The sequence below is a fragment of the Panthera uncia genome (genome assembly GCF_023721935.1).
Source record: "Panthera uncia isolate 11264 chromosome D3 unlocalized genomic scaffold, Puncia_PCG_1.0 HiC_scaffold_8, whole genome shotgun sequence".
NCBI lineage: Eukaryota > Metazoa > Chordata > Mammalia > Carnivora > Felidae > Panthera > Panthera uncia.
In genome coordinates this window covers 40,004,908-40,017,697 of record NW_026057586.1, presented here as the reverse complement: position 1 = coordinate 40,017,697, position 12,790 = coordinate 40,004,908, and the positions used below count along the sequence as shown (strand labels likewise).

The window sequence follows — 12,790 nt, the reverse complement described above, 5'->3', positions numbered from 1 at the left end:
CTTCCTTCCTTCCTTCCTTCCTTCCTTCCTTCCTTCCTTCCTTCCTTTCTTCCTCCCTCCCTCCCTCCCTCCCTCCCTCCCAACCTCCCTTTTGGAACTTAAGCTATGTCTTTAGTTGGCAACCTGCAGAACTCCAGCAGTTTATGGGGAAGACTAAGCTGAACAGAGATGATGATTTAGCAAAAAGAAAATAGGAATTAAGTCTGTGAAGGTAGTGCTGCGGGGCTGAGTGGAAGAGCACTTTTCTGAGCTACTGAGATTTTCCAGAATGTTTTCAGGCTATGGCATATCACATCCAAGCAATCTCCACAAGACAACATCATGATTCTATATTTCAGTCTGATCAAAGGTAACAGGATCACCACCTGTGATTATGTGTTTTTGAGATATAATTGACATAACATTAGTTTCAGGTGTAGTCATGAAATATTTGTATATATTGTGAAATGATCACCACAATAAGTCTAGTTAACATCCGTCACCACACACAGTTGCGTTTTTTTCTTATGATGAGAACTTCTAAGATGAATTCTTTTAACAAAGTTCAAACATACAATACAATATTAACTATAGTCACCATACTGTACATTACATCCCCATGAATTACCCATTTTATTTTTAGCATTTATTTATTTTGAGAGAGAGCGGGGGAGGGGCAGAGGGGGAGAGAGAGAGAATCCCAAGCAGTCTCCACACTGTCAGTGCAGAGCCCAACATGAGGCTCAATCCCATGAACCGTGAGGTCTTGACCTGAGCTGAAATCAGGAGTCAGACGCCTCGCGGACTGGGCCACCCAGGCGCGCCCCGACTTACTCATTTTATAACTGGAAGTTTGTACTGTTTGACCACCTTCATCTGTTTTGCCCATCTCCCCCTCTTCTGGCAAACACCAGTCTGTTCTCAATTTATAAGTTTGGTTTTTGGTTCGTTTGATTGTTTATGTTTATTTTGAGAAAGAAACGGGGAGAGAGGGAAAGAGAGAATCCAAGCAGGCTCCACACTGTCAGCACAGAGCCTGACCCAGCACTGGAACTCACGAACCATGAGACCATGACTTGAGGCAAAATCAAGAGTTGGATGCTTAACCAACTGAGCCACCCAGGCACCCCTGGCTTTTGTTTAGACTCCACCTAGAAGTGAGATTATGTAGCATTTGTCTCTCTCTGACCTATTTCACTTAGCATAATGCCCTCAAGTTCCATCCCTGTTACAAATGGCAAGATTTTCTTCTTTTTTGTGGCTGAATAATTCCTGTGTGTGTGTGTGTGTGTGTGTGTGTGTGTAAACACTTAAGTTGTCCCATGTCTTGGCTACTATAATAATGTTGCAATGACATGGGAGCGCAGATATATCTTTGGGATCTTGATTTTATTTTCTTTGGATATATACCCAGAAGTGGAGTTGCTGGGTCATATGGCAGTTCTGTTTTAATTTTTTGAGGAAACTCCATACTGTTTTTCACAGTGGCTGCTCTGATTTACATTCCCACCAACAGTGCACAAGAGTTCCCTTTTCTGCACATCTCACCAACACCTACCTGTCTAATTTTTTAAAAATCTTTTAAGTTTATTTTTTTATGTTGAGAGAGAGAGAGAGCATGAGTAAGGTAGGAGCAGAGAGAGAGAGAGTGAGAGAGAGAGAGAATTGCAAGCAGGCTCCACACTGTCATCTCAGAGCCCGATGCGGGGCTCAAACTCACGAACTGTGAGACCATGACCTGAGCCAAGATCAAGAATTAGATGCTTCACTGATTGAGCCATCCAGGCACCCCTTTTTAATTTTTTTTAATTGAAGTATAGTTGACTACAATATTAGTTTCAGGTGTACAACATCAGGAGTTGATAATTACATACATTATGAAATGCTCATCATGATAGGTCACAATATACTTGTTACTTTTTTTATATATATATAATAGTCATTCTAACACATATGAGGTGATGTTTCATTGTGGCTTTGATTTGCCTGATGATTAGAGAGCATCTTTTCACCTACCCATTGGCTACTTTCTTGTCTTTGGAAAAACATCTATTCAGATCTGCTTATTTTTTAATTGGATTTTTTTTTTTTTTTTTTTTGCTATTGAGTTCTATGAGTTCTTCATATCTTTTGGATGTTAAATTTTTATCAGATACATGGTTTGTAAATATTTTCTCCCAGTAGGTTGCCTTTTCATTTTATTAATAGTTTCCTTTGCTGTATGGGAGTTTTGTTTTAATCCCACTTACTTTTTGCTTTTGTTACCTTTGCATTTGGTATCAAATAAAAGAAATTATCACCAAGACAAATATCAAGGAACTTTCCATTTATGGTTTCTTGCAGGAGATTTATGGTTTCAGGTCTTATGTTCAAGTGCTTTAAATTTTGAGTTAATATTTGTGTATGGTGTAAGATAGTGGTCCGGTTTCCCCAACACCATTTATGTATTTTTTATTTTTATTTTTTTAGTGTTTATTTTTTGAGAGAGAGAGACAGAATGTGAGTGGGAGAGGGGCAGAGAGAGGGAGACACAGAATTTGAAGCAAGCTCCAGGCTCTGAGCTTGGTCAGCACAGAGCCTGATGCGAGGCTGGAACTCATGAACCATGAAATCATGACCTGAGATGAAGTCAGACACTCCACCGACTGAGCCACCCAGGCGCCCCTCCCCAACACCATTTATTGAAGAGCCTGTCCTTTCCCCACGATATATTCTTGGCTCCTTCGTTGTAAATTAACTGACCATGTATGTGGGTTTGTTTCTGGGCTTTCTATTCTGTTCCATTGTTCTATGTCTCTGTTTCCTTGCCAATACTATATTATTTTGATTACTATTGTTTTGTGATATAGTTTGAAATTGGAGTGTGATGCCTCCAGCTTTGTTCTTTCTTAAGATTGTTTTGGCTGTTCAGGTTCTTTTGTGATTCCATGTAGATTTTAGGATTGTTTCTATTTCTGTGGAAAATGCCATTGGAATTTCAATAAGGATAGCATTGAGTATGTAGGTGCCTCTGCTTTTGAATTCATAAAATAAGAAACTCTTGCAATATCGGGAAGATTTTGACTTCATCTCAAGTTAAACTTCATCGTTTTCTTCAGTCATTCCTCATGACCTGGTTTTAGTGTCACTTACCTTTTTGGTCTTCATTAGCTGATCCCAGTTCAGTTTTTTTAATGCTCTGAATTATTGACTCCATGACTGGGATATAGTGCTTTAAATTTTTTCTTTTTTCTTTTCTTTTTAAGTTTATTTATTTATTTTGAGAGAAAGAGAGAGGGAGAGCATGAGCTGGGGAGGGGAACAAGGAGAGGGAGAGAAAGAATCCCAAGCAGGCTCCACACTCAGCAAGGAGCCTGATGTGGGGCTTGATCCCATGACCTTGGAATCATGACCTGAGCAGAAACCAAGAGTTGGCCGCCCAACTGACTGAGCCACCTAGGTGCCCCTTAAGTTTTTTTCTGACCAATGCAGAACGATTTGGTACTGTTGTATGATTATATTAGAAACCATATTTTAATCAGAATTGCTCAATGTATCAACAATAGCCAAATTGGAAAGAACCCAAATGTCCATCAACTGATGAAGATGTGGTATATATGTATACATATAGTAGTATTCCATTATATATATATTTATATATATATACATTCTTTTTCATCACCAAGCAGTATTCCATTTTATATATTTTATTTTATTCATATATATATATATATATATATATATATAATGGAATACTATATAATGGAATTCTTTTTCATCGCCTAGTATTCCATTTTATATATTGTATTTTATTCATATATATATAATGGAATACTACTTGGCGATGAAAAAGAATGAAATCTTGCCATTTGCAACAGCATGGATGGAACTGGAGGGTATTATGCTAGGCAAAATAAGTCAGAGAAAGACAGATATCATATGATTTCACTCATATGTGGAATTTGAGAAACTTAACAGATGATCATAGGGAAAAATAAGATAAAAACAGAGGGGAGGGGCGCCTGGGTAACTCAGTTGATTAAGTGTTCGACTTCGGCTCGGGTCATGATCTTGCAGTCTGTGGGTTGGGGCACCGTGTCCAGCTCTGTGCTGACAGCTCAGAACTTGGAATCTGCTTGGGATTCTGTGTCTCCCCCTCTCTCTGCCCCTCCCTGTTCTCTTTCTCTCTCTCTCTCTCAAAAATAATAAAACCAGAGTGGGGGTGAACCATAAGATCTCTCTCTCTCTCTCTCTCCTCAAAAATAAATGAATGTCAAAAAAAAAACCAAACAAACCCAGAGAGTGGGGCAACCCATAAAAGACTCTTAAATACAGAGAACAAACTGAGGGTTGATGGGGGTGGGGAAAATGGGTGATGAGCATTAAAGAGGGCAATTGTTGGGATGAGAACTGGGTGTTATATGTAAGTGATGAATCTCTGGAATCTACTCCTGAAGCCAAGACTACACTGTATGTTAGCCAACTTAAGAATAAATTAAAGAAAACCAAATTGCTCAGGTATATGAACATTGATAGCAATTTATATCAGTTATAACCTCTAAAATGTTTTTCATAATTTAGGACCTTCCATTTATGACTAGTGAATTTTCTTTTTCAGTTTTGGCTCCTTGTTGCTGCATACATGTTTTGAATTTTAATTTTGGCATTCAACATATTAGCTATCACTCCAAGATGTATTTGCAAATTGGATAAATGAGGCCTTGACCTTGTTGCACAGGACAAAACCAGCCCAGGAGCAAACCATTAAAGACGGCTTTAGTCAGGTTTCATCCATTAATAATAGAGTATGGTTATCAAACCACTTATGAATACATTTAAATCGTCTAGTCTCCAGCTCTTGCACATTGTTCACAAGCCTAACAGTTCTCAATCTACTGGTCCAGTAAATGTGTTCAAAAAAGAAACGTATTCAGTTCAATTTGACTTAGTGACTATACAGTGGGTCCTTTATTGTACCATTTTCTAATTGCTTACAAGCCAGCTACTCTAGAATTTTGTCAAGCAACATAATTCTCACTGGTAATTTCCAGAGAACTCTGCCTCTGTCTTTGGAAAGTTGGTTCTATTAAGAATACTTAAAGGTGTCTGCATGTGGGATGTTGTATGCTCTTCATTAGTGATAGGTGTATGATTTCAATAGAGCTGGAGGTTTTTATTTCTTCTGTTTGTTATATTCTTGAATATCAGGGAGGGGGCGCCTGGGTGGCTCAGTCGGTTGAGCGCCGACTGCGCTCAGGTCACGATCTCGCGGTCTGTGAGTTCGAGCCCTGCATCGGGCCCCTGTGCTGACAGCTCAGAGCCCGGAGCCTGTTTCAATTCTGTGTCTCCCTCTCTCTGACCCTCCCCCATTCATGCTCTGTCTCTCTCTGTCTCAAAAATAAATAAACGTTAAAAAAAAAATTAAAAAAAAAAAAAGAATATTAGGGAGGACATTCTGGTTCTGAAGAAGTATTTCTTGCACAAAATTCAGCAGTTTGATCCAGATAGGGTTTCTTAGGTACTGAGTGGTTGGTGCTTATTGAGGGCCTATGATATCATGAGTACAACACTTTTCAGTGCAAGCATGTCTAAACAGAAGTGAAGTTCAATGTCAGGCTTATTCCTTTCAGATTTCTGATAAATGACCCTGCAGCTTACTATGTGATGTAGCCAAATATGATGTTAAGGAGGTAAGTTGATCTGAGGTTAATGAAAGCTAGAATACAGGAAAGGTTATATTTATTTCATAACAGTTTGAGTTGGGTTTAAGACATCGCATTATTTAATCCAGGGATGGAAATGTACACATGGAATCAAGGCCTGTCCCTTTGTTATTCTAAACCTGGGACTTACTGGGGGCACCTGGCTGCCTCAGTTGTTGGAGCACTTGACCTTTGATCTCTGGGTCGTGAGTTCAAACCCCACGCTGGGCATGGGGCGCCTAGGTGGCTCAGTCGGTTAAGTGTCTGGCAGGTCATGATCTCACGGTTTGTGAGTTTGAGCCCCTAGGTTCTCTGCTGTCAGCACAGAGCTCCCTTCAGATCTCCTGCCTCTCTCTCTCTCTGCTCCTCCCCGACTCACACTCTCTCTCTCAAAAATAAAATAAAAACATTAAAATAAAATTTAAACCCCATGGGTTGGGCATAGAGATCACTTAAAAACAATAAAAGAAACCTGGGACTTACAGGCTTGTCTCTTGTCTTGCCCTTATCATTGCTCAAGGATTATTTGTGGTAGTTCCTTGATAACATCACAAATTTAAAAGTGATTATTGTCATGATCGTCATAGATTGATATTCAACCCACCTTGGGAACATGACAGGGCTGGGCCCTCGGCGTTGTCTATCTTGGGTTATCTGTGGAGCCAGGTCCAAAAATCAAAATCTTGAGGTGAAGCCAGAGGTCAGTTCATGTATGACCAGTTCAAAAGCACTGAGCCAAGAGGGAGGAGATGAACTGCAGTGCTGTGGTTCGGCGATGGACATGTTAGTCCCGGAAGCAGACCCAGAGCAAGAAAAGAAGGAATGAGGTCTGAGCACGCGGTGCTGTGGAGTTGGCTCGGTGAACCTTAGCAGAAGTGGATTCTCAGAGCACGGGCATCCCTTTCATTGTTTTCATGCCACCTGATGATTGGATATGAAGCTTTCACATGGGAGGCTCTCAGCCAACAGCTGTCCTTGTCACCATTGTCATGGGGTTGTCCCTCTTATACTGAGACTCAGTTATCTGGAACTAGAGATATGAATACACATGAAATATTATTTACTTGTATTCATGTATCTTGAGCTTCAATTTCTCTAGTAACTAAGTGTATATTAAGTATTATTTTCCTTAGTAGAAAAGATGGAAGTCAGGGTTTATATCCTGAGAATCTTAATTCTGAAAAGTCCCTTATTTCCTAGATGGCGGTCTCGGAGCTAGTTAGTACTTGTTTTATTTTACTGTGTTGAATTACTGCTTTCTCTTGGCCTATGTGACACTCAACTCTCCTTGGTTTTCCTTAGATTCCCCTCCTACTCCTTCCCTGCTGGCTCACCGTCTTCGACCAGGCACTTACTTACATGCTAGAGTTCTGGAAGGCTCAGTCCTATCCCCTCCTCTTTTCTCCTGCATTCTTTGTCCCTAATCAGAGATCTCATCTTTGCACATCAGTGATCATATTTGTGCAGGTTTCAGGTACCATCTTTATGTTAACCGATCTCAAATTTTCCTCTGTGCCTCTCCTCTGAGCACCGGCCCTGTATGTCTATTTGCTTAGCATCTCTGATTGTCTTGCAGGCACCTTAAGTTCACGATAGCTATCTTCTACTCACACTGAGGTTTCCGTGTTCCAGAACCCAGAATCATAGTACCTTCTAGCACTTGCCTAAGCCGAAAAAGCCTGGGAGTCATCCTTGGAACTTGTCTTTTCCTTATGTCACATATCCAATTCATTATCAAATGCTGTTTATTTTATCTCCTAAATAGTTCTTTGCTTTTCTTCCTGTCTACTCTCCTCCCACTACCCAAAGACATCATCCCTACTTGTGGACCGCGATCAGTCTTCCTGAATCTGCTTTTGCTCCCCTTAGTATACATATCCTCCAGGTGGTCATCATTTGCTGGTTAAAATCATCCAGTGTTCTCATGAGAAAAAGAAAAAAAGTTCTTAACGTGACTGCAGACTTCCCCGGTTTGCTTCTTCTTTAACCTTCCCAGCCTCATCTAACACCACCCTCCTTACTAGAGAGCAGGGTGGGAGAGCCACAGATTCCCATCCCCTGAAGTTGCCACATGCATCCCCAACACAGTCTTCACACATGCTGTTTCCTCAACATAGGACACCTCCCCCCTCATGCCCTTCCCCGGCTAGCTACCTACGATCTAATCATCTGAAAGCTCACTTCTCACCTTATTTGTTCACGGGCGTCCTGACGTCCCTATGCTCTCAGAGCACTCACGTCCCACCTCCCCGACAGCTGTTTTCTGTGCTTCCCAATTAAACTAAGTACTAACACTTGAGTCCTTGGATCAGCATCTACTTCTTATGAACCTCAAACCAAGATATGCAATAAATCTCACAGTGTGTCTCAGAGTGTGGTGCCTGGCCTCGCGGTCTCAACATTATCTGGAAATCTGTTAGAAAAGCAAATTCTTTTTTGGAATACAATTTTTTTTAAGTTTATTTATTTATTTTGAGAGAGAGAGAGAGATAGCGTGAGTAGGGGAGGGACAGAGAGAGAGAATCCCAAGCAAGCTCCACGCCGTCAACACAGAACCCAACGCAGGGCGCTTGAACCCACGAACCATGAGATCGTGAGCTGAGCTGAAACCAAGAGTCAGATGCTTAACCAACTGAGCCACCCAGGCTCCCTAGAAAAGCAAAGTTTTAACCCAGACTTCTGATACAGTAGCTCTGAAGTTGGGGTTAGCAATCTGTGTTTTAACAAAGCCTTGAGGTGATTCCCATGCACCTTGAAGTATAGAACCACTGGAGTAAGTGATACTTTGTGTCCCAAACAGAAAACCCATCTCTTTCCCCCTTGTTCCAAATATATCTCTAAAAAGTTAAAAAACAAAAACAAAAACGGGGGGGGGGGGGTTGGTGCCTGGGTGGCTCAGTCAGTTAAACATTTGACTCCTGATTGTAGCTCAGATCGTGATCTCATGGTTTCAGAGTTCAAGCCTGGCGTTGGGCTCCGTGCACTGACCCTGTGGAGTCTGCTTGGGATTCTCTGTCTCTCCCTCTCTCTCTGTCCCTCCCCCACTAGCACTCTTTCTGTCTCTCTCAAAATAAATAAATAACTTTAAAAAAATAAAAATAAAAAGTTAAAAAATATAATATTCAGAATTTTAAAAATAATCTTAGCTATTTGGGGGCACTAACCATCTTGAAAGGATTCTTAAGAGTTTTAGACCATCACTGCTTTTTATTCTTCTATACATTCCATATACAAGACTGATCCCATTAAAAAAAAATTGATGTTATTCAGACATGCTGGTACTTTGATTTCTTTAACTATTTCCCACTTTCCTTTCTTACTGAGATCGGTTTATGATAACATTATTAAAATTTCCTTTCTAATACCTTTTTTGTTTTTCATGTCTTTGGTCTGGGGATCATGCTACCTTTATCTGAACTCTTGAAATCTGATTCTGTCCCCCACTAATTCATGAGTAATTTTCCTTTAAAGATTTTTTTCCCAATCTATTAACACATTCCATTCAAAGTTCTTTTCAGTTGTACCTTGATAATTTGACAATCTGTCTTTTTTTAGGAGATATTTATTCCCAACAATGTTACATATTTCACTGTCTTCCAATATTGAATCTCTGTTCATATCTTGTGCTTCTGTAATGAAGCCAGACACTTGCGAGTTTAGCTTCTCTGGTCCAAATATTAGTGAAGTTTTGAACACAGGAAGATTAATTTCATCAACTTTCTTCCACTATAAAAATGGTGGCAGACCGTTTTCTTGTCCATAGGAATGCAAGAACATAAGGAGAAATATTTGATAATCTTAGAATTTGAGTGTTATTTTTGAAAACTATAAATTGTGTGTACTGTTTTGTTCTTTTGTTCTTTGGTATTTACCAATTTCTGCACACTATAAAAATAATAAATTCCTTAGCATGGAAATCAATGCAATTTTCCACTAGTCTCCATTACACAATCTACAATCTGGTTTAAGTTAACTGTTTGAAATTCTCCCCAAATACTCTTCACTTAGTCTCTTTTCTTTTTTCTTTATAGTACCTCTCCTTTAAGTTTTTTTTTTTTTTTACATTTATTTATTTTTGAGAGACAGAGAGAGAGAGCACGAGTGAAGGAGGGGCAGAGACAGAAGGAGACACGGAATCTGAAGCAGGCTCCAAGCTCTGAGCAAGCTGTCAGCACAGAGCCCGAGGCGGGGCTTGAACCCATAAACCATGAGATCATGACCTGAGCCGAAGTTGGATGCTCAACCGACTGAGCCACCCAAGTGCCCCTATAGTATCTCTCCTTTAAATTCTTTTCCCATACCTCATTTCGAAATTTGATTCATTCATAGCTCAACAATATAAATTAAATGACTAACCTAGATATGTTCTAGTGCTTATGATGTATCAATGAAAAAAACAAAAATCTCTGCCTTCATGAAGCTTATATTCTGCTTGATCTTTAGGCAGAATTTATTACTCAATAGCAATTTATTTATACCTCTAATGGAACATTACAATTAATTTGTATTAAGTCTCTTTCCCAACTAGACCAGTTGTTTTCAACACTGCCTGCTCACTAGGACCACCTGGGACCTTTGGAAAAACAACCATACTCAGATTCCATCTCCAGAGGTTTTTATTTATTTGGTTTGGCAGGCGGGGGGGGGGGGGGGGGGGGAACGCCCACATGATTCTAATATACAGCCGGGGGTTGAGAACTAACCACTGCACCAGAATAGACTATGAAGTTTTTGAGGGTATGATAATGTTGCTCATTTGGTATTGCCCAACCTAACACACAGTGGGCAATCAACACGTGTTTGTTGAACTGTTTTGTGGCAGTAAGGAGAAATGGCACCGCTCTCCCTTCACTGAGGGACTATGATGTTGAGATAATAGTCTCTAAGGGGACTTGAAGGAATTGGATTCATTTTAGGTAATGATTACGATGCATAATCAATAAAAATTAACAGGCAATATCCAGCTCTTCCTGTAAGTGGCCTGAGGTCATCTCTGGAAATGGTTTGCTACTCACTTGACCAGAAGACCCTGCAAAATGATTCAAATCAAGAGATTCAAGTCTTCGTGTTCACCTTGAGAACACACATGAAGCTGTCCAGGCCATCAAGGGTATGCATATCTGAAAAGCCACCAAGTATCCAAAGGATGTCACTTTACAGAAGCACTGTGTGCCATTCCATCACTACAACGGTAGAGTTGGTACATGTGCCCAGGCAAACAGTGGGGCTGGACACAGGGTCGGTGGCCCAAAAAGAGTGCAGAATTTTTACTGCAGGTGCTTAAAAATGCAGAGAGTAATGCTGAACTTAAGGGTTTAGATGTAGATTCTGTGGTCATTGAGCACATCCAGGTGACAAAGCCCCTAAGAAGAGACGTAGAACTTACAGGGCTGGCTCCTGGTCGGATTAACCCTACATGAGCTCTCCGTGCCACAGTGAGATGATGCTTGCTGAAGAAGGGCAGATTGTTCCTAAACCAGAAGAAGAAGTTGCACAAAAGAAAAAGATACCCCAGTGGCGCACGGGTGGTTCAGTCAGTTAAATGTTCGAATCAATTTCAGCTCAGGTCATGATCTCACAGTTTGTGGGTTTGAGCCCAGCATTGGGCTCTGCAGTGATGTGGAGCCTGCTTGGGATTCTCTCTTCCTCTCTCTCTGCCCCATACCCCACTCGTGCTTGCTCTCTCTCTCTCTCTCTCTCGCAGAATAAACTTAAAAAAAATTTTTTTTGAAAACCTGTTATAAAAAAAAAAAAAAAAGATACCCGGAAGAAACTGCCCGTCCCCAACTCATGCACACACACACTCTCTCAAAATAAATAAATAAACATTAAAATAAAATAAAGATTACATGGCAACTGGGGATAGAGGAGAACTCTATGTGTAGACTCCAAAAAAAACTGTGCAACCCTGCCATGATTTTAAGCTTTGGGGACAGTTATTATCCTGAAGTGTTGTGATACATTTTCATGATTCTGTGACAGGAAAACTGGCAGCTCTGGGGGAAGGAAGCACGCATTTCTACTTTTTATCTGTCACGTAAGTAACGTCTTGTTCTTAAATACCAGGTGGAGTTAGCTGTAGCGACGAACATGCAGAAGGTAAGCGGAATGGCGTCTAATTAAGGGTGTAGGCAAGCGGCACACTGAACAGGCCGGCTAAAGCACATCCACTTAATAGCCACAAGGTGGCAGCCTAGAACTAGGACATGACGGCTGAAAGGTTCGAAGACCGAACACCTTGAACACTCTCCAGAGCGGAGAATGGAGAGCAGGTCTATTGAGGCAATCCAAAAGGAAAAGAGGGAAAGAGATTGTAGTACTTACAGCATTCATCTTTAGAATTTTCTGTCCCCTAGAATAAAAGCCAGCCAGACACACACATACACCCAGACACGGCAAAGTCTCATCGAATGCACGCTTAACTTGCCTCGCTCTCTGAGATTCTTTTATTTATTTATTTTATTATTATTATTATTATTTTAAGTTTACATCCAAGTTAGCTAGCATATAGTGCAACAATGACTTCAGGAGTAGATTCCTTAATGCCCCTTACTCATTTAGCCCATCTCCCCTCCCGCACCCCCTCCAGTAACCCTCTGTTTGTTCTCCATATTTAAGAGTCTCTTATCCCCCTCCCTGTTTTATATTATTTTTGCTTCTCTTCCCTTGTGTTCATATGTTCTGTGTCTTAAAGTCCTCATATGAGTGATAACTTGCCTCACTCTCAAGAAGCCCTACATGAGTTTGAGATGTTTCATGCGTGAGTTGGCTGTTTCCTCACGTGTTTTCTCAGGTGGACGTCACTTCCTTTGTACCATTTAGGATATGATCTTTCTTTTTCTTTTTTTTTTTTTTAAATATATGATATTTATTGTCAAATTGGTTTCCATACAACACCCAGTGCTCATCCCAAAAGGTGCCCTCCTCAATACCCATCACCCAACCTCCCCTCCCTCCCACCCCCCATCAACCCTCAGTTTGTTCTCAGTTTTTAACAGTCTCTTATGCTTTGGCTCTCTCCCACTCTAACCTCTTTTTTTTTTTTTTCCCTTCCCCTCCCCCATGGGTTTCTGTTACGTTTCTCAGGATCCACATAAGAGTGAAACCATATGGTATCTGTCTTTCTCTGT

General features: G+C 40.6%; 1 pseudogene; it reads left to right on the top strand.

Annotated features, from left to right (window-relative positions):
• Positions 1 to 10,327: 10,327 nt before the first annotated feature.
• Positions 10,328 to 11,783, top strand: LOC125914321 (60S ribosomal protein L17-like; annotated as a pseudogene).
• The last annotated feature ends 1,007 nt before the right edge of the window (positions 11,784 to 12,790 follow it).